This window comes from Ursus americanus, chromosome 3 (assembly GCF_024610735.1).
Source record: "Ursus americanus isolate L20-20 chromosome 3, mUrsAme1.1.p, whole genome shotgun sequence".
NCBI classification, from domain to species: Eukaryota; Metazoa; Chordata; class Mammalia; order Carnivora; family Ursidae; genus Ursus; species Ursus americanus.
The window spans coordinates 70,950,051-70,972,990 of NC_142129.1; the positions used below are offsets into that span (position 1 = coordinate 70,950,051).

At 38.4% G+C, this 22,940-nt stretch overlaps 1 protein-coding gene across 2 annotated transcripts in view; it reads right to left on the reverse strand.

The window, feature by feature from the left end:
• CDK14 (cyclin dependent kinase 14) overlaps positions 1-22,940 on the reverse strand; it is a 924,301-nt gene that overhangs the window by 817,845 nt on the left and 83,516 nt on the right. The window contains exon 4 of one of the 2 annotated variants that reach the window (XM_087861096.1): positions 8,729-8,839. The exons of the other annotated variant lie outside the window; for it this stretch is intronic. The gene's annotated coding sequence lies outside the window, so the exon portion shown is untranslated. The remainder of the gene's footprint in view (positions 1-8,728; positions 8,840-22,940) is intronic. 2 annotated transcript variants of the gene reach the window in all.

The following is a 22,940-nucleotide window of genomic DNA, read 5'->3' on the forward strand; positions in this document are numbered from 1 at the left end:
TGTCCTTGAACTTCATGTAAGTGAAATCATACAGTGTGTACTCTTTTGAGTCTGACTTCTTTTACTAAGGCATAACGCTGGGAGATTGATCCTTGCTGTTGCATCAATTGTTAGTTTTATCACTCAGTTGTATTCTACTCTATGATTATATCCCACTTTGTTTACCCATTCTCCTGTTTATGGATAACTGTGGTGGTTCCAATCTAGCACTACCAGGAACAAAGCTGCTATGAACATTTGCATATACGTGTCTGGGCAGTCATCCTTTCATTTCACTGGGGTGTATATTTAGAAATGGGATTGCTGGATGTATGGTAAGAGTATATTTAACTTTATAAGCAACTGCCAAACGATTTTCCAGAGTGGTTACATCATTTTATACTCCCGCTAGCAATATACGAGAGTTTAGAGTTTTTCTTCTCTTTACTTTTAGCCATTCTAGCTAGTGGGTGTGTAGTATCTCATTGTGCTTTAAAATTGTATGGAACATGATGTCCAGCATCTTTCCAGTGTCTACTGGCCATTTATATATATTTTTTATGAAGTGTTTGTTCAAATCTTTTGGCCTATCTTTAAGATTGGCGTTTTTTAATACCCATCACGGGCCTATCCCAATCCCCCACCCTGCTTTCCTCTAAAGCCCTCCGTTTGTTTCCCAGATAGGCTGGTGATGGGTAGTAAGGAGGGCACGTATTGCATGGTGTACTGGGTGTTATACGCAAGTAATGAATCATGGAATTTTACAACAAGAACTTGGGATGTACTGTATGGTGACTAACATAACATAATAAAAAATTATTATTAAAAAAATTGGGGTTTTTTAAAGTTATTATTAAGTTGTAGATATTCTTTATATATTTCGGGTGCAAGTGTTTGGTCAGATGTATGTGTTGCAAACATATTCTCCCAGTCTGTGGCTTGTCTGTTTATTCTCTCCAACAGTGTCTTTTGAACGTGTTTAACTTTCATGAACTCTGATTTACCAATTCTTCTTTTCTTTTTTGCGGTTAGTGCTTTCTGTGCTTTCCTTGGGAAATCTTTGCCTACCCAAGATTGCAATGATATTTTCCTATGATTTCTTCTAGAAACTTTATAGTTGTCCATTTTATGTGTAGGTTTATAATCCATCTTGAATTAATTTTTGTGTATGGTGTGAGGCATAAGCTGAGCTTCATCTTTCCCCCACTGAATATCTGTTTGTTCCCTCACTGCCTGATGAAAAGACTTTGTTCAAGTTTAATTTCACTGAAATTATGTCAAGAAGCAGGAAACTTTTCAAAGATACTGAAAAAGGAAAATGAGAAGTAAAAAGGGACATTTGACTCAATGTTGAGTCATTCTTTGTACTCGTACAGCACGCACGCACAAATGACCGCCAATATTTTTTTAAAGTACAGCCATCACACATGTGACTTTCTGACAGCAGGATCTATCACCTGAGTGAATGAACAAAACTATTTTATGTGGAAAGAGTGCTGTATCTGCAGCCAGAATTTTAGCATTTTTGAAACCCTACAGCATTTTTCCATTTCACTAAGTGCCTCTGAAGGCAAGTAAGTTTGTGGGGTGAGGGGAGTGGTGATTAGAAATCTCCCGTGAAGATTTTGACTATGCAAAGATAAAGCCAAAATCTCTTCTAGATTGGAGAGTTTCAAGGACTCCAAGGAGCGAGACTGCAAATGACACCACGAGCGGGGTAGGCTTTGCACCAGGACAAGAGGGGAAAACTAGATTTTTCTCTTTGTGTTCTGGTTAGGTGGTAATTTGGAGGAGGCATCAACATGGAGCAGAAGGCAGGGGTTGAGGGTGGGGCAGGTGAAGTACATTTTAGCGACATGTCAAGGAATAAAGTCAAAGTTAAGAATATTCCTTGGGAAGATGTAGCTGTGGACTCCTGAAGCACTTGTATGCAGTGGCTGGTTTTCTGCAGGTGTTTCCATTCCATAGATTCCCCGAGTCTTTGGTAAAGTTGTAGCCAGCTCTTGCTTTGGGAAATTAACACAGGGGTTAATTCTTGGTTTCAGCTCAGTTTGTGATCTCAGGGTTGTGATTTCAGGGTCATGAGATCAAGCCCCACATTGGGCTCTGTATTCAGCATGGAGTCTGCTTGAGACTCTCTCTCTCTTTAAAAAAATAAATAAATCTTAAAAAAAAAAAAAAAGCAACCTGTGAAAAGCCTAACTAATGGACTGAAAAACTTCGCAAGCAGAAAACAAACCAGAGAGAATACCAAGTGTTTGGTTTATGTAAAGCACTGTGTATTTATTGTTAGGGTTTCTACGTTTTCAAGAAGGAAATTTAGACCCAGAGGAGGATTAATTAATGAGGCAACGAGTAGGGCCACACACATGATTTGACCCTTTTTTTCTAAAAACCGGTTTGAAGGATGAAAGTTACATGAAGTTATGACAATAATTCTATAGCACAAAAGCCATATTCACAGGGTGAACATGAAATTGTCTGACTTACATAAGACCATCTAAATGAAAGCTTTAATGGTTCTCTAATGTTCATCCCAAAAGTAATAGAATATTGTATGTCAATTGTACCTCAATAAAAAAGCTTCAATGTCCATATAAATAATGTGAGGATTTTTTTAAAAATGTAGATTCTGATTTGGTAGTACTAGGATGGGACCTTAGAGTCTGTATTTCAACAAGACCAGAGCAGTAGTTCTCAAAGTGTGGTCCCAAGGTTAGCAGCATCAGGACCATTTGGGAACTGGTTAGAATTCAGATTCTCAGGCTCATGGGCTAGAATGCAGATTCTCAGGCCCCACTTCAGAATTACTGTATCGGAAATTCTAGAGGTGAGGCCCCAAGATTTGTGATTTCACAGGCCCTCCAGGTAATTCTGATGTACGTGCAAGTTTGTGGGCCACTGCTCCAGAGCTGCACTGTTGATATCCACTAGTCACAAGTATAAATTTAAAATGTATACAATTAAGGGGTGCCTGGGTGGTTCAGTCAGTTAAGTGGCTGACTCTTGATTTCAGCTCAGGTCATGATCTTGGGGTTGTGAGATCAAGCCCCACTTTGGTGTGGAGCCTGCTTCGATTCTTTCTCTCCCTCTGCCCCTCCCCCTGCTTGCACACACGCGTGCTCTCTCTCTCTCTAAATAAAATAAATAAAATCTTTTAAAAATTAAAAAAAATAACATGTATAGAATTAAATAAAAGTAAAAGTGTAAGTTCAGTTCTTCAGAAGCACTAGCCACATTTCAAAAACTCACTAGCTACATGGGGTTAATGGCTACCCTATTGGACAAAGAAGACAGACAAAGCAGACATTTCCATCATTGCAAGAAGTTCTGTTGGACAGAGCTGCTCTAGAGTACTATTTGCAATCCTGGCTTTACATTAGAATCACACAGTGAGATTTTATTAGGTACCATTGCTTGGACTTTCACCAGAACAATTGAGTCAGAATCTCTGGGGATGAAATAATCCTCAGGTAAGTAATTATAAATAATACAGAGAAGCAAGAGGTATGATATGAAGTGTGCTGTGAGCTTTAGGAACCTACAGGAGAGGAATCTAGGGGTCAGGTAAAATCTCTCTGGACATTTAAATTGAGAATGATGAATAGGAGTTTTTCAGAAGAATGGGAGGGTTGAGAAGTTTCCCAGGCAAACAGAACAATATGTCCCAAAGCTCATAAGTTAGAGAGATTATGGTGAGTTCGAGGAACTGAATGAAGCTCAGAATGGCTAGTGTGTGGTAGCACAGGAGATAGGTTTCAGAGGTTGTTGGAGACCAGATCTTACAAGGCTTTATAAATAAGATAAACTTACATCCCATTCTCCCAGATGTTCTCAGTTTACACACCTGTTCCTTCATGATTATTAACAGTACCCCCTTTCACTCTCCAAAGTGCCCTATTTGGATGATAAATTAAATGGTCACACTACCCATAAGCTCTGACATAAAACTGACTTTATCCTAGGGCAATGGGAAGACACTGAAGAATTTTAAGCAGGGAATGGACATTCTTAAAGTATTTTGAAACAATTCCTTAGACTGCAGAAAGAACAATGAATTGGAAACCAATCAAAAGCCTGCTACAGTTACCCAGGCAACAGTTAATTATAGTGTCCTGGCCATGGTTGTGGCATTAAGAATGGAGAGAAGTGGACAGAATTGTAAACTATTAAGAAAAGAGAAAGATAACAATTGCATATACAGACAGATGGAAGTCAAGCTGACTACTATTCTAGTTTAGGCAAGAATGGCCAAATAGTAATATCATCTGCGAGGGTAGAAGAAAAAAAAAAGGAGGCTGGAGGTAGTACTTAAGGACAAGTTCAGTTCTGTATTTGCTGAGAAAAGCCATTGGATATATGTGTTTCGAGCTCAGAAAAGAGCTGGGGATATCAATTTGGGATTCATTAGGAAACAAGATTGCCCAAATGGTGTGTACAGAGAAGTGCAGACTATCTGGGGCTGAGCCCCGAAAAGCACAAGCTTTTAGGGCAGACTAAGAAGGAGCCTGCAAAAGAGGCTGAAATGGAATATTCCAAAAGATAGGAGGAAAAACAGGGAGTTTGGTATAATTGATAGGAAGGAAGGAAAACATTTTTCAGAGGAATGGGGTGGACTGAATGTCAAGCAAAATAAGGTCTGAAAATTCGCATTGGATACGCTGGAGACATGGGGAAGAGAAGTTTCTGTGGAATTCATGGGGCTAAAGACTACATTGCAGTGGAATGAATAGGGGGTGAATGGAATGGAAAGAAAATGAATGTGGATAACTGAAGAAATTTGGCCCTAAGAGGAAGGGAGAAATACAGCTGTACCAGGAAGGGGAATTGGAATTGATGATTTTATTTTTTAAAAAATCATTTTAGCATGTGTAATTGCTAATTAGAAGGAGTGGGTAGAGAGGGAAGATTTGAAGATATGGAAAAAAGAAGCAGGTGAGAAGTACCCAGAGCATAGATCAAGATTGTATTAGGTATCTGTGGCTACATAATAAATTACTTCCAAATTTAGCAGCATAAAACAGCAAATATTTATTATCTCACAGTTCCTGTAGGTCAGAAATCAGGGCATAGCTTAACTGGGTATACCTTGCTCAAGATCTCTTATGGAGTTGCTGTGAGGCTACTTGCTTGGACTGTGGTCTCATCTGATGACTCAACAGTGGGGGGAAGGGAGAGGATCTGTTTCTAAACTTGCTCATGTGGTTATTATGAGCATTCACTTCCTCACAGGCTTTGGACTAAGAGCCTCTATTCCTTGCTGGCTGTCAGCCAGAGGCCTTGCTAGGCACATGAACTTCTCCACAGGGCAGCTCACAACATAGCAGCTGGCTTCCTTCAGGGTCAGTAAGTGAAAAAGCAAGAGAGAACTAGAGAATACCCAAAACAGAAGTTATAACATTTTTAACAAGAAGTGACATTCTATTACTTTCACTGTGTTCTATTTGTTGGAATAAGTCACCTATTTCCAACCTTCTTTGGAGGGGCAGGGATACCACAAGGGCATGAATATCAATAAGTGAGGATGCTTGGGAGCCATCTTACAGACCACCTGTCACAGAGTGATGAACTTTAAGCAGAAGAGGGAGACCTCTTCTATGGTAATAGAAAGAAAGGGGGAAGAGTTGGATCTAGACTAGTTTTGTATAACTGTAGTTAGTATGGAGAGAGTGTGTTTCAGATGGCTTTTATTTTCTATGCCAAGTAAGTCATACAGTCTTTTCCTGAGAATAAAGAAAGAATTGGATTGTTGGTAACAGAGGTTTGAAAAAGTCGCTGTTGAGAATAAGAGAAAGAAGTGAATTCAGAAACAGAAGATTGACAGGGAATGCTGTGAGCCCAGCTGAAGTGGGTATCCACAAATTTATAGAGAAATCAATCTGTGTAATATGGTGATTTTTCTCCAGCAGCACTCAGTAATAGGCAAGAGGAAGTTCTCCATGGCTACTTTCTGATGATTGCCTACTTTCTCTTAGGGGGACATGGAAAGCATGAAAAATTGCTGAGGCAGATAACAAAATTTATATAACCATAAAACTGAACAAAATAGCTGCCAGTTTCAGAGTCTAAAAAAGAAACCTGTCACACAGAGTTTCATTTGCCACAAAATTCAGTGTCAAGTTAGTACAGAACAGGCCAGGCTGGAGAGTTACCTGTCATAAAGTTGTCTATTTATCTGCCTTCAGTGGAATTCATCCTTGCTAAAGATAGTTAAACCCATCAACCATCGGAAAGTGTTAGAAGTTTGTCATTGATTATTTTGGAAAAGACTGTCTTATGAAAAATCCCCCAAAATGAATTTTTGAGAAATAGGTGCATCTGTTTACTCTGTCTTCTGGATAAAATCTAACTAAAGCTCTACTCGGATGCTTTTATTTCTTACACATAAAATTTAGCCCTATCCAAGGAAGAATGAAACACTTCCCCAGACTAGAGACCTGGCTGGTGTTACCCTTTTCTGTTGGTTCTCAGCCAAGTGAGTGAACCATATGTCAGCTGCCTGGATGATGTTTGGCCACTGCGGTAGAGGGAAGGCTCCAAAAAAACCGAACATATCAGAGTACTGTCTCCCACCCTTGCGTGTGTGTGTGTGTGTGTGTGTGTTGTTGGATTGGGAAGGTGAAAACGTTTGGGCTCCAAAGCTTGACATCACAAAGCCTTGCCTCTCCTCTTCCATTGTATTTAAGTTCCTAGTGAACAAGGGATATCCAAAGACTGGAACATAAAAAGGCAATCTAAAGCAAAAGGAGATAAAATTTTGTTCCTCTGAAGACAGCTTAAAGCCAAGACACTAACACGGAGAAGATAAGCAGTTGGATTTCTCTATAGTTGAGATTTTCTCAAGAGAGTTTGAAGGATAGAGAAAAGGAAGCTTAGGATTAACCACTCAGGGTGGGTGGCTTCTTGGTCATGTTAGGGTAGGACACAAAGCCGGGAGGGCCTGAGAGTCTTTTTTTTTTTTTAAGATTTTATTTATTTATTTGACAGAGAGAGAGACAGCCAGCAAGAAAGGGAACACAAGCAGGGCGAGTGGGAGAGGAAGAAGCAGGCTCCCAGCGGAGCAGGGAGCCCGATGCAGGGCTCAATCCCAGAACACTGGGATCACGCCCTGAGCTGAAGGCGGACGTTTAACGACTGAGCCACACAGGCGCCCCTGAGAGTCTTGAACAGAGTAGAATTGTGGCTGGATGGGTGGTGCTGGTAAGGCAAAACAGAGGTGCTAAGAGTCACTGAACACTGAGCTAGGAGGGGAGGCGGTTGTAGCCCTAAAATGGGCTTTGAGTTCACAATCTCTGGGAGTTCTAGTGTTATCATGGTAAAGCAGGTTTGGCTACCTAATTGCTACACATGACATGATTTATCCGGGAGAAGGCTTTACAAATTCCTGTGCTTTTGCTGACACTGAATTCATAATTTTTTTTTTTTTTTCTGTAGCGTGGAGACTCCTACCTATCATTTAAAGGGAATACAACAGCCAAAATAGTCCTGGATAATCACTAGATATAACAATTGGGAGAGCTTAAATTATATAACAGGTGAACTCCCTCCTGACACAAGATTGCCCTTCAAGCAACATATTCTTTCCAAAAGCTTTTCTTTACAATAAAAGGGAAGATGCTCACTGTAGAAAACTCAGAAAATTGATTTGTCCATTTATCCATTAATCCAGTGAAAACACGGTGAGCATTAGTGGCTTTGTTAGAGTCACAGGGGTACAACAATGAATGTGACAGATAATGTTCCTGCTTTTGTGGGCCCTGCTTTCTAGTGAGGTAGACTGCTAAGTAAAAAGCACAATAATTTTAGTTAAGGAAAAAAATGAGCAGGGTAACGAGATGGAGAATGACTGCTGGGTGGGGAATGGAGACACAGTAGATGAGGTGCTCAGAGAAAGGCCTCTTAAAAGAGGTGACATTTGAGCTGAGATCTGAGTAATGAGAAGGGGTCAGTCAGGGTCTGGGAGAAGGGCATGTTAAGCAAAAGTAATAATTGCCAAGCCCTCAAGGTAGGAGAATGTTAGCCTAGCCTAGGAGTTGTCCAAAGCCCGGTGAGATTGGAGTTAAATGAGCCAAACAAAGAGCCATCAGAGATCAAGGCAAAGGCAGGACCATGAAGGACTTTGCAGACTATGGGAAGGGTTTGGATTTTGTTCCAGGTGCATTGGAAAGCCATACTGGGATTTTAAGCAAGGAAGATACATGGTCTGGTCCACATTTTTAAAAGATGACTTTGGTTGCTTTGTGAAGAATGAATAAGGAAGGGTATAAGGATATATAAAAAGAAAGTCAAATCACATATGTTTCCAAAATCATAATTCTAATGCAGATACAATTTTGTGTCTACTTTTTCATTATATATCATGAGGACACAACCATGTCATTAAAGGTCATTTGAAATAAATTTTTAAATGAATGCATGCCAGTCGTGTCTGTGTCTTACCTTAGTCTCTTTCCCCTGGTCCTGGAAATTAACTTATTTCTAATTTTGTCTGTTTTAAATATGACAGCCATTTTATATTTTTATTTAATCTTTGGCTACATTTTCCACTTCATTAGGATCCATTCCTAAATGTAGAATGGGACCACAGGATCAAAAGATATGAGTGCTAGGTTGTTCTATTGTCAACTTGGTTACTCTGGAAACTGTATTATCCAGAATTCCCTACCTTGCACACTAAGAGGTAGAATTGGCCAAAAGAGGAACTCATATGAAGTGTGGGCAGAAGAAGTGAGCTAGCAGCGTGACTTACCCTTTGAAGATCTTTGTTGTCAGAAACTGAGCTGCTCGGCAGGTTCCTGGTTGTCCCCACTCTTCTCCTGGCACCTCGACACCCAGCCTTTCTTCCTGTCCCTTGGCCCTGCTAATGGATAGCGGCCCACGATCAGTCACCCTGTCTGACTGGGGATCCTCAAAGGCAATGGCCTCCCAGAGATATCGCCACAAACCCCCTTTTGCATGTTTCTCAGATTTACTCTGCCTCGTCCACTCACCCCAGTGCTTGAGTATTGGTTAGTGACTCCTTCTCTGATTCTCAAACCCCCATCTGAACTTTTCCCACAACCAACAGCTCTATTCATATAATAAATCCCATATTCTGTAACCCTCATAATGGTTCTACCTGCCTGACTCGCACAATTTATGAGCATTTTGGGTGGTTCTTGTTGCATATTGCTACATTGCTTTCCTGAAAACTTATAGCCAGTTATACATCCACTAGAAGTTTATGAAAATGCTTATCTCACCAGCTCTTCAAAGTACTGATGTTTGAAATCACTTTCAATTTTATGAGGAAACGTTGGTATCTAGTTTTATTTCTCTTTGAATACTGATAAAGTTGAACTATTTTTTCTATGATACTCTGATACTTCCTCCCCCCTCTTTTTTTTCTGTTGGGGACAATTACCATGTTTGTAAAGATCTTTGAAAACTTTCAGAAAACTCTGTAACAACTTTATTTACACTTCTCTCTTTCTATCCATCTTTCCATTTGTTGGTACTTCCTGCCTAAATTCTTTCATAGGTTGTAAGGTTGTCGTTGGTGGTGATGGTGGTGGTGGTGGTAGTGTGTGTGTGTGTGTTTAGTTTTGATATCATAGCTCAATGTGGTCAATTTATAAATCAGTAGATAGAAGATGAATCAGAACCTTCAGATAGAAAACAACTGCTGAATATAAGGACAATGAAATTATATGAAAAATCATAGAATTTATGCAAATCTTTGGAGGCCTGTGCCTAGGTTCAATGAGCAAATTGCCAGTGCAGGAATAGGTAAATCCTACCAACGTTAGTTTCATTTTTACTCTATTTAAGACTTAAATGCCCAGGCATTAGCTATCAGTTGACCTAGCTTACATTAAGTGCTGGCCCCCAGCTCCAATCTGGTCATAGAATCCAAAGGCCCCTTTCTCACCCATAGTGGCAGGGAAAAGACCTTAATATACCAGTTAAGTATACCAGGAGCATTTTCAAAGCAGAAGAAGTAATTTCTCAGAGGAAACTGGGTGCTGCTAAGAAGGGGGTATGAAAGTTGGGTGGCCAACGTCCAAGGACCCATGAGCAAAATCTAGCTGTCTCAGGTGCATTTTCACTGACATTGATTACAGAGTAAACAAATTTTGGAATCTCAGATTTATTTTTACCCAGAAATACTTATGGACTACTATTTAGAAACCTATTTAGGAAATAAAGTACATCAATTTCCCTTTCAAACTTTTATATGATCATCTGAGTTTGTAGCTTTCAATAACCACTATTAGATCAAAATTTTTGATTGAAATATTTTGCATGCATTTATCATACCATAAAAAAAAACCTTATTGCTAAAAAACTACAATTCTGTGGTGACAATTTCTATTTCTTGTGGCACCTTTTCTAAAAGGACTACTTTATTTTTTATTTTTTTTAAAGATATTTATTTATTTGAGAGAGAAAGAGCACTAGCAGGGGGTATGGTCAGAGGGAGAGGGAGAAGCAGACTCCCCACTGAGTAGAGAGCCCAACTCGGGGCTCGATCCCAGGACTCCAGGATCATGACCCGAGCTGAAGGCAGGTGCTTAACCGACTGAGCCACTCAGGTGCCCCTGAGGACTATTTCTTTAAAAGGACATTTTACTTAAAAAAATAGAAGGGTTTAACAGGGTTAGCAAGCCCTGCCAATAACTTTCAGCCTCTTTTATACCTTTCTTCTTTTTTTAAAAAAAATATATGCCTTCTTTTGTGGTTACATGGTTAAAATATCAATGTATATTATCAAACAACTGTGAAGCTTTTTTCGTACTTGTTATTACGGCAATTACTTTCCAGTTAGAATGAGTAATAAGACCTAGTCTTCTCAATTGTTGGTTGGAAGCAAGCACTTGTCTGGCAGGTTAAGTGGGCATTATTAATAGAAAAGTCACTCTGAAAAGAAACTAAAACTTGAATTTATAATCAACTTAGAATTAAAAAATAAGGACTAAGAGAGTACCCCCACGAAGGGTTAGAACTGGGATCTAAAAAGCTCTGGAAACCCAGGCAACTTCCTTCTCATTTGCCCTCTCTCTGGTCTTTGGTCTCTAGTTTATACCTTTCTGTGCATCTCTGTCTTTTTCCATCTCTTTCTTATGCCAGCCTTGGCTGCTTCTGTACCCAGTGCCCCTTTCTCACTCACTACATTACATAAAGTCTTTGCCTGTTTATGGCCTCTCTCCCCATTAGTTGTCCCCTAATATCCATTTGCTCTTTGTGGGGAATTGTGTTCTAGCTAGGCCCACTACTACTTGGATATGGACATTTTTTTCAGCCTTCCTTGAAGCCACCAGTGGATTTATGACTGCCTTTTGACCAGAAATAATAAGTATAACTTCCAGGTCATGCCCTTAGAGGAGTGTGCATTTCCCTTTCCTCCCTCCTGCTGGCTGTGATGGGGAGGTGCTGGTGAGAACCAGAGGAGCCACGTGTGCAGAGAGAAAGCCAGTGGTAGGGGAGCACAGCCATCCACATGGCCTGGGCTGCTCACCTTGGAACTCTAACATGGGAGAGGAATTCCTTAAAATAGTTCATATTAGGTACTCAAAAAAATATTGATTAAGTGTTGTTATGGGCTGCATTGTCCTCCCACCCACACCCCAAATTAGGATGTTGACGTCCTAAGCCTCAAGTACCTTGGAACATGACTGTATTTGGAGACAGAGTATTTTAAAGAGATGATTAAGGTTAAACGAGGTCATTAGGCTGGCCCTCATCCAATATGACTGGTGTCCCTATAAGAAAAGGAGATTCGGACACAGGCACAGAGCAAAGACCATGTGGAGACACAGGGAGAAACACAGCCATCTATAAGCCAAAGAGAGAGGCCTCAGGAGAAACCAACCCTGCCAACACCTCGATTTTGGACTTCTAGCCTCCAGAACTGTGAGTAAACTGAGTTTACTTAAACTCCTCTTGTTTAAGCCACCCAGTCTGTGGTATTTTGTTATGGAGCCCCTAGCAAACTAATACAAATGTTTAAATGATAAGAGGGTTTTTATAGAAGTTTGTTTTTGTTTTTTACTTTAAATAAAAGAAGGTGTGGGGAATAAATCAAGGTTAGAAAAAAAAAGAGCAGATAGAAAAGTTCTTTTCTTTTACTCACTTCATTGTGTGCTAGAATCACTGAAATATAGAGTGTGTAGAGACCATTAAAACCAAGAAGTGAAAGTCAATATCCTCAAGTTTGCTGATGATTTGAGTCACTATGGACTTTTAGCAATTGATTAGAGATCTCATTATTGCTAAGAAATTCAGGGGAAAGATCTTTATTTTAAAATTCCATGAACATTGCAAACTACACTACTCACATTATCCACAGTAAAAATGACTGCTTTAAATAGGACTTCCTTGTTCTTTCTACTCAAGAGCAAATTCTTGTGTAAGTGAGAATAATTGCAGAATTTCGGGATATGCTCAGACCAAAACAAGTCACTCTTGAGATTTTCTTTAAAGTTTAATGAGCTGAAAATCCATGACTGTACACAAATTAGAAGACAAAATTTTTTTTTTAAGATTTTATTTATTTATTTGACAGAGAGACAGCCAGCGAGAGAGGGAACACAAGCAGGGGGAGTGGGAGAGGAAGAAGCAGGCTCATAGCAGAGGAGCCTGACGTGGGGCTTGATCCCATAACGCCGGGATCATGCTCTGAGTCGAAGGCAGATGCTTAACGACTGTGCCACCCAGGTGCCCCAGAAGACAAACTTTTATAAAGCATATGTTTGTTAAGAATTTCCATTTGAAATAGCAAAAACCTACTAGACCTAGCCTAAAGACGGGGAAAAAAAGACATTTTCTTGGAAGTCTATGGGGAATTTCTCAGAGCTAATAGGCAGGAATTGAAGGTGGACCTCAGATGAGAGTAGAACCAGGAACTGAAATCTATCAAGATCCTTGGCCATCACTCTTGCTTTGTGTATGCAAGTCTCTTTGTGGTCTCTCATCTTGGTCTGTCATCTTTGTTTCTTTGCTCATCAACTTTATTCCTGCTCCCATCCCCTTCTTCTCTATGGCCAAAGGTGAATGCAGTGGTGATGAGGCATGTGTATGAATAGAGCAGACATACCCTCCATCTATGGGAGCAGGGGACATTGTTTCTTAAATAACTAGGGATTCCTTGTAGTTGGGTTAATGCCCTGAAAAGTTTATGTTGTGATATTCATTTTTAAAAATATACATGTATGACCCCATCCTCAATATTTTTCTTGGTTAAAAAAATTACACACTTCACTGGGGCATGATTTCATAGGGAAAATAGTAATGTATCAATTGAAATTGATAAAGTATTTTCATTCATTCATTCGTTATCAGGTAGTGTTCTATATGACCTCAAGAAGTCAATTTCTAGGGTTTAGAGTCTCTGCTAGGGGGCTGGAATTCTGAGCTGAGCTTTTATTAACTGGGGCTAACATCCAGAGATGTGAACTAGGAAACAAAACTTTGTACACAAATACACATCTTCTTAAACTATGAATGCAACCTGTCAGTAAACAGAAGGACCAGTTTTCAAATTGGGGGAATTTATTTCCTTTCTACATGTTCGGACTGTCCTTACTGAGGATGCTGATAATGAAGAAATGATGCTTTTAAGACTATAGTGTTCATTAGGTTGTTTCAGTCTTTTTTTGTGTGGTTTATCACATTGAAGCCTATTTTCAGTTGGCTCAACTGTTGGGTGTTATAAATTTAGCAATACTTTAACGAGTGGATTATTGTTTGGCAGTTGAAAGCTCCTTCCATTTACAAACTAGGAGAATGTAGGTATGAGGCAGGCTGGTCCCTAGGCAAATAGGCCTGACAAAGAAGAGACTGTCAAGACATTGGCCATGGAACCCCCTCCCCACAAGGGTATATGGGAGGAGGTAGGGGAACTCCCTCATTTGCAGAGATTGGTTAGATCAAGGTTAACCCCAGAGTCTTAGGAAGCAGAGCAGCCCAGACATGAGTCATTCACACACCACCATTAAGAAGCCTATCAGACATGATTCTTTCAGTTGGCAAGTGACAGAAATCTCACCCCAAATTGGCTTAAGCAAAAAAAAAAAAAAAAAAAAAACCCACACACAAATGAATCAGCTCATAAAATGGATAGTCCCAGGATAGGCTGGCTTCAGGTGTGGCTTATATGGAGTCTCATGTGATATAACCATAACCCAGTTACCTCCATCTCTTGGTTTGGCTCATTCCTCTCTGTTATGTTAGATTTATTCTAAGCTAGGTCCTACCCTCATGATTGTAAGATAGTTTCCTGCATTTAAGTGCTACCCTTAGATCCAGGCAAAAGGATCCCCTCCCCTGGACTTTGCACTATAGAGAGCTCTTCTCTGGCTCTCCTCCAGCCATGCCCCCTCCTCATGCTGCAAAGAGCTCTGGAGTCAAAGGCATGTACTCTCCTAGAATCTTCTCATATCCCTCTAGATTATATTCCGGGTACCACAGACCCAAGAATTCTCTGCCAAAAATTTCCAAGCTAATTCTCAGCCCTATGTAGGCCTCTTCCTTGAGTGTCCACCTAAGGGTGAACTAAATTGCCAGTTTGCCTACCTTTAGGTCCAAGAGTTAGTTGTTTGCAGAAGATGTGTATAGAGTTCGAATAAACAGCCTGAGGTATTCATACATGGTTTATTAGTCTTCTTGTGGTACAGAATTAAGGCAGGAGTGAGAAGAGGAGATGAGCCAAACTATGTGTGACCTTTTCATGTTCCAAATTAGAAATCTAGATCTGAGAATTTGAACCTGAACTTACAGATCATTATGAAAATATATTCATCCAGATAGGAGAAAAGAACAATTCGTACTTAACGTTGTGTTTATTTTATAATTTTTACATATTTAGGCATATGTTTCTATGTCTAGAACATAGAACTCTATTTGTTCTATTGTTCTGTGACCTGCAAATATTAAGGTCAAACTTGCTTCAGTTATAACCTTCCAGGTTTAAATTTAACCAAAGAAGAAAAGGCAACTGTCCTAAAACTTCTAGGGGAAGTCCTATCATTTTCTCTGCTTGGGTCATTTTAGGTCACATTCCCACCTCTGAATCAATCACTGTGGGAATAGGCTTTCTTGGGTCCCAAACTTCATCTTCTAGGGCTTATAACAGAGGCCTACCCTATCTATTTGACTAAAATGGGGGAAAGGTGGATCAAGCAAAAGTTGGGACTGTTTGTGAAAGGAGGAGGAATAGTGTTTAAGCCAGGAGGCCAGCCATAATACTGGAAAATAATGTCTGGTGCTCAGTTCTAAGTATTGATGACTTGCTCTGTAGGATGGCCTGGCAGGACCTGTAAGAGAGGCATTACTCATAGCTAAGGAAGATGAGAAGGCAAACAGGGCGACTAAGGCAGACGCTGTATCCATGGACAAGCCAACCAGGGGAAGGGGGAGAGGAGAAAGAACATTCGTTCTAGTTCAGGAGAGCCCAGGCATCCAAGGCACAGCAGAGACTCCAGGCCTGTTGAAGATAGATGTCTGAGGGAACAGCTCAGGGATTCAGGTCTGGTGTGATGAGCTAACTCTGAAAAGCTTGCAGAGAGCCTGTGGAATTTATGACTAAACAGAATTATGGGTGGAATTATGCCTGTGATAGAGGGCATCCTTGGAAAAGACAAAGGAGAGGAAATGAGGCAGGGGGATGAAAATGCTTTGCCTAACATTACTTCCAAAGAAGACTCTTGTCAGAGAAAAGCTGGGGTTTTGACAGGGCTATTTGCAATGTTAGAACTATTATGACCAAAAGAGACTTTGAACACTTTTTTAAAAGTATTCGGTGAGAATATCATTAGTTTTAAGATTCCCAAGTTTATATTTGCTCTGTAATAATTCATAACATTTTAAGTCCTTTATAAACAGGTAGCTTTTATTAATAGTCAAAAGCATTCAATGTACTATCATTATATAGATAGGGAACTAAGATACAATTTAATTTAAGCCACAAATTGCAGGATTTACTACCTGCCCCTTCCCACCACTAGCTCTATCACTTGCTTTCTTCGTCCAAGCTTTCTAAGGTGATGTCTACATTTCTATTGGCTTAATTGTCTGGCTATAGCACTTTAACTTTTGCATAAAATAAAAGCATAGTACCTTGTACTTTACAGGTTAACTGCCTTATGCAGGCATTTCAAGCGCAGATGCTGGACTAATAGGAACATCCCAAGACATCTGAAAATCACCACTTCTTTGCCTACACATAAGGCAGGCTTTAGATGGATTAAGACTTAAAAACTTCCATTTCTATCCATAACTTGGAAACACTCATAGTTATTCTTGAAAATAGAAAAAAATTCCATTGGGGAAAATGTTTATTTCTCAGGGATTCCCAAGAGTGGGATAGGCCTTGCATTTCATTTAGCTTAAAACTCCATTGGATGTAAAATCCTTCTTTCTTTTCTTTTCCTTTTTTTAATTTTTTTGCCTTGAAAATAATAACAGTAAATTCTTGAAAGGTCAGGCAATTCTGAAACATGAACACACCTAGACCAAGAGAAAATGGCTTTGAAACATTGGATATTAGTTAACAGGTAGTAGCAGCTACACCACAGAAAGCAAAAGAGACAGAATAGTCCTTGTGACCTCCTGGTGCAAAAGACAATTCCATTTCATCTCATCTAAGCTGAAATTTCAAAACTGTAAAGTCAGAGTAGCGTGAAAGTCACCAAGTTACAAAATACCTTAATACGGAGGTCTAATGGCCCAAAGAAAAATGGGTGAGGTGAGATTGCCTGGCTAAGCCCAACACTTTTTTTATATTGTGATCAATGTAACAACAGGAATGTTGGGAGTTCCAGTCTAGGTTCTGCTGCTCAGCACTTACTTGAGCTTCTTACCAAGTATTTCTTCCATTATGTCAACACTGAGCACGTACCAGCTTTTAATATTTGAAGTGCCTGGAAATCTTTTAATTGCTTGGCCCTAGGCAACTTTTAAAACTCGTGTTCCTAGAAATTACCCTGAAAAAATCATGTTCGAGTTTACTGTTGTTTGCATTCCCTGGGTTATATGTTTTCACCAGCCAGAAGAGTTCAGTAACTTCAGTGAAATGGTTTATGAGTTGCGAGAACCATGGGATGATAATGGAGCTGAAGGTCCCAGTTGGATCAAGTCAAAAGTTCATCTTCCTCCTTTTATAATTGAGGAAACTGAGGCCCAGATCAATCCTCAAGATCATTTGGCTGGTTAGTAGCAACCCCAGGGCTGGATAATTTAGTGGCTCAATGACATCATCGAGGGCCTAGTTTCTTTCCAATTTTCAGTTTTGCTCTTCTCTAGGTATCAACTTTTCTAAACTTGTTTCTCATGATAGGAAAGAAGTGGAAGCAGCTCTGGGAATCATATTTAGATATAATATTGCCCAAATAAAGAAGAGGAAGGTGCATCTTTTTTGTGTCCTATCTAAGAGTGAGAAATCCTTTCCTAGAAACTTCCCCAGATTTCTCATTTCTGATTGGTCAGAATTGGGTCATGTGTCCTTTCCAAAACAATTACTGGCAAGGAAAATAAGAATGTCCTAGACTAATTAGGATTTACCCTCTGGGGCTGGGAATGGGACCAGACTCTGAGTAGATGGCCACATGGAGGACAGCTATTTGAACAAAATCAGGGTCATTTTAATATATGTATATAAAGTAGATTCAATATGTAGATATTGAATAGGCAACCCATAGAATCGTCTACACTCTGGAAGTAGCTAAGAGCCTCAAGTAACAGCTGAAGATCACTAAAAATGATTTATTTTAGAAACCAACAGAACATTTCTCTGCTGTTTCTTGCTCTACTATGCTTATTTTTCCCTTCTTCCCTATCTGCCTTACTACCTTCTCCCTCTCTGCTTCCCCTAAACTAGCTATGAATCTAAATTAGTCTATGCCACTTTGATGGCCTACTGTATGCAAAGCATCATATTAATATAACTTAATCTTTAAGGAGTGTTTATTAAAATGCTATAAGCCATATTACTTAAAAGTCAGTTTATTATTTTATAATATTAATCAATTTCTATACAAATTGCTACTTAATATCAAAAATTTATTTGTTTCTTTTTACCCTGGTAATAAAAAAAAAATCTTCCACAGAGAAAAGATTTCCACTGAGTTGCTGGCACCAAAATACATAAAAATCCATATCAATGCATGGAGTTTTTCTTCTTAAGTTCACTGTATCTCAAAATGCTGATAAGTATATTACTACTTTCCACTGGTCATTTCACTCTATCTCCAGTATTATATTCTCCACTAGTGGGAGGTCTTTTGTTTTCTTAAAATCCTTTTCTATTACAGCTTCTTGCCCCAAAGACCATATTGGTACCACTGAACTAATAGATAAGAGTCAGTTGCTTTGTGCCCCAAATCTTGCTGGAATATTGAAATGAATATTATCCTTTGGCTCTGAATGAATCTAATGTGAATGATCATGTATTATGACATAAACATATGAGAGGTGATCATAAATAAGATGATTGTTTGTTAACATAATAATCCTTCATTAAAGAGAGACCAGTTCTTTCACTGGCCTGAAAAGCACAGGAAAGAACATAGATTTTTCAGGAAAGAAACAACTAGCTGAGTCCCCATGGAAATATTTACTATTTTTATGGCTTTTTGCAAGATGTTTGTAAGTCTTAGTTTTCTTTTCTCTAGAATTATAAAAATAAAAATACAAAGGATAGGGTCATCCTTTAATTTCCAGTTCAACTGGAACATTTTCTGTGCGTTTCCCTCGGGGAATCTTTCAGGCTTATTTTTTGCAGGGGGTGGTGTTTTGATTGAAATATAACATAAATGTAGAAAAGTACACATATTGTAAGGGGATTTTCACAAACTGAATAAATCTATGAAACCAATACCCTACTTAAAAACCTATGAAATCAGCACCCAGATTAAGAAAGAATATTACCAACATTTGAGCTGAAATACCTTTGAGAGTGAAAGATGGCATTTTAAAAAATGTGTAATTGAGGCATAATTGATATGTAATAAACTTCACCTATTTAAATTTACACTTTGGTAAGTTTTGGCATATACTTGTGAAACTCTTGCCACAGTCAAGATGATAAACATATTCACCATCCCAAAAAGTTTCTTTGTGTCACTTGGTAATCTCTCCTTTCATCCCCCTCTTTCTATCCCCAGGCAAACACTGATCTCATTTTGGTTACAAGTTTGCTTTTTTTAGAATTTTATATAAACAAAATCATACACTATGTCCTCTTTTGTTTGACTTCTTTTACATAGAGATTCTTATGTGTTATGTGTATCAATAGTTTTTTTCCCATTTGTTTCTGAATAGTGTTCCTCTGTATGGCTATACTATAATTTGTTTGTCCATTCTCCTATTGATGAAAATTTGGGTTTCCAGTTTAGAGTTATTACAAAGAAAGCTGCTATGAACATTCATGTAACAGTCTTGGTATGGACATATGTATTCATTTTTCACATGTAAATATCTAGGCATAAAATGGCTGGGTGTTACGGTAGGTGTACTTACGTTTTTAAGAAACTATCAAATAATTTTCCAAAGTGGTTGCACCATTTTACATTCTTTACAGCAACATATTAAAAGTATAGTTTCTCCACATCTTCAACTTCAGCCATAATTGGTATGGTCAGTGTTTATAATTTGAGCCGTTGTAGTGAGTGTGTAATGGTATCTCATTTTGGCTTTAATTTGCACTCTCCAAATGACTAACCATGGTGAACACGTTTTCATGTGCTTATTTGAGGGGTTTCTATTTTTAATGACCCCAAAACAACAGGTATAAAGCAGGATGGTCCTGGGAAAATTGGGACATATGGTGACTTAAACAAACATAAATGAGGGCCTTATTTGCAAATATTGAAACATCCTTGCATCCCTGGAATAAATCCCACTTGATCATAATGTACATGATATTAACAAAATGAAGGATAAAAATCATATTATCATTTCAAAAGGGTGCAAAAACAGCATTTGACAAAATTTAATATCCATTCATGATAAAAAAAACTCTTTCAGAAAACTAGGTATAGAAGGAATGTACCTCACCATAATAAAGGCCATACATGTCAAGCCCTCAGCTCACACCATGTTCAACAACGGTAAGCTGGAAGCTTTTCCTCTAAGATCAGGAACACAAGGATGTCCACTTTGCCACTTTTATTCACCATATTACTGGAAGTCCTAGGCAGAGCAATCAGGCAAAAAGGAGGAAAGAAGGGGGCGCCTGGGTGACTCAGTTGGTTAAGCATCTATCTTTGGTTCAGGATATGATCCCAGGGTCCTGGGATGGAGTCTTGTGTCAGGCTCCCCGCTCAGGAGAGTCTGCTTCTCCCTTTCTCTCTGCCCCTCCCCTGCTCATGTTCTCTCTTGCTTGCTCTCTCACTCAAATAAATAAATTTTAAAAATCTTTTAAAAAAGGAGGAAAGAGAAAGAAAGAAACAAAGAAAGAAAGAAAAAAGGGCATCCAAATTAGAAAAGAAGAAGTAGACTGTTTCTATCTGTAGATGACATGATATTATATACAGAAAACCCTAAAGATTCCACCAAAAGCTGTTAGAACTGATAAATGAATTCAGTAAAGTTGCAGGACACAAAATCAATATATAAAAATCAGTTGTATTACTACATACAAATAAACTATCAGAAAGAAAAATTAAGAAAACAATCCCATTGACAACTGTATCATAAGGAATAAAATACCTATGATTTAACCAAGGAGGTAAAAAGACCCACAGAATAAAAACTATAAAACAATGATGAAAGAAATTGAAGATATAAATGAACTGAAAACTACTCCAAGCTCACGGATTGGAAGAATTAATATTGTTAAAATGCTTGTACTACCCAAAGCAATGTACAGTTTCAGTGCAATTCTTGTCAAAATTCCAATGACATTTTTCAACAAAATAGAACAAACAATCCTAAAATGTGTGTGGAACCACAAAGGACTGAGTAGCCAAAGCAATGTTGAGAAAGCACAAAGCTGGAGGCATCACACTTCCTGATTTCAACCTATATTACAAGCTGTAGTCATCAAAACACTATGATACTGGCATAAAAACAGAAACACAGATCAATGGAACAGAATAGAGAGCCCAAAAATAAATCCACACATATATGGCCAATTAATTTATGACAAAGTAGCCAAGAATATACAGTCAGGAAATGACAGTTTCTTCAATAAATGGTGTTGGGAAAACTGGACAGTCACATGCAAAGGATAAAGGTGGACCCCTATCTTATACCATTCATGAAAATCAATTTAAAATGGATTAAAGATTTGAATGTATGACCTAAAACCATAAAACTCCTAGAAGAAAACACAGCTCCTTGATTTTGGTCTTGGTGATGATTTTTTTTTTTTAATTTGACACCAAAAGCAAAGGCAAAAAATAAATAAAAAAGTGGAACCACGTTAAACTAAAAGATTCTGCACAGCAAAAGAAATCAACAAAAAGAAAACGCAACCTGCAGAATGGGATAACATAATTGCAAATCATATATCCAATAAGGGGTTAATACCTAAAACTCAGTAGCAAAAGATGAACAATCTAATAATAAATGAGCTGAGGAACTGAATATACTTTTTCCCAAGGAAGACATACAGATGTCCACCAGGTAAATGAAAAGGTGTTCAACATTACAAATTACCAGGGATACACAAATCAAAACCACAGTGAACTATCACCTCACACCTGTTAAAATGGCTATTATCCAAAAGATAGGAAATAACAAGGGTGTGGAGGAAAGGGGAACCATTATGCACTTTTACTAGGAAAGTAAATGTGCAGCTGCTATGGAAAACAGTATGAAGGTTCCTCAAAAAATTAAAAACAGAACATCATATGATCCAGCAATGCCACTTCTGGGTATTTCTTCAAAGAAAATGAAGTCGCTCTGTCAAAGAGATATCTGCACCCTTGTGTTCATGCAGCATTATTGATAATAGCCAAGACATGGAAGCAACCTGAGCTACAGATGAATAGATAAAGAAAATGCAGTATATATATATATATATATATATATATATATATATATATATATATATATATATGTATATACACACACACATATATACACACATATACACACACATATATACATAAATATATACATATATACATATATATGTATATATACACATATATACACACACATATATATACACACATATCATTGTGTGTGTGTGTGTATGTATATATATATATATATATATATATATATATATATATATAATGCAACATTATCCAACCAAAAGAGAAGGAAATCCTGCCACTTGCAACATGGATGTACCTTAAGGGCATTATGTTAAGTGAAGTCAGACTGAGAAAGAAAATTCTGTATGATCTCACTCGTATGAGGAATCTAAAAAACTGAACTCACAGGTACAGAGAACAGATTGGTGGTTCCCAGAATCGGAAAGTGGAAAGTGGGTAAAAGAGGTGAAGGTAGTCAAAAGGTAGAAACTTGCAGTTATAAAATAAATAAGTTCTGGGGATATAATGTATGGCACGGTGACTATAGTTAACAACAGTATACTCTATATTTGAAAGTTGCTAAGAGAGTAGACCTTAAAAGTTTTCATCACAGGGGCGCCTGGGTGGCTCAGTCATTAAGCATCTGCCTTCGGGTCAGGGCATGATCCCAGGGTCCTGGGATTGAGCCCCACATTGGGCTCCCTGCTCCGCTGGAGCCTGCTTCTTCCTCTCCCACTCCCCCTGCTCATGTTCCCTCTCTCGCTGTCTCTCTCTGTCAAATAAATAAATAAAATCTTAAAAAAAAAAAAGTTTTCATCACAAGAAAAAACTGTAACTGTGTGAGGTGGTGGATGTTAACTAAATTTATTGTGGCAATCGTTTTGCAATATGTACATATATAAAATCATTACATTGTATACTAAAACTAAAGGTCATAAGTCAATTATATCTCAATAAAACTGAGGGAAAAACAAGAAAAATGAAGAAGGTAAAGAGAAA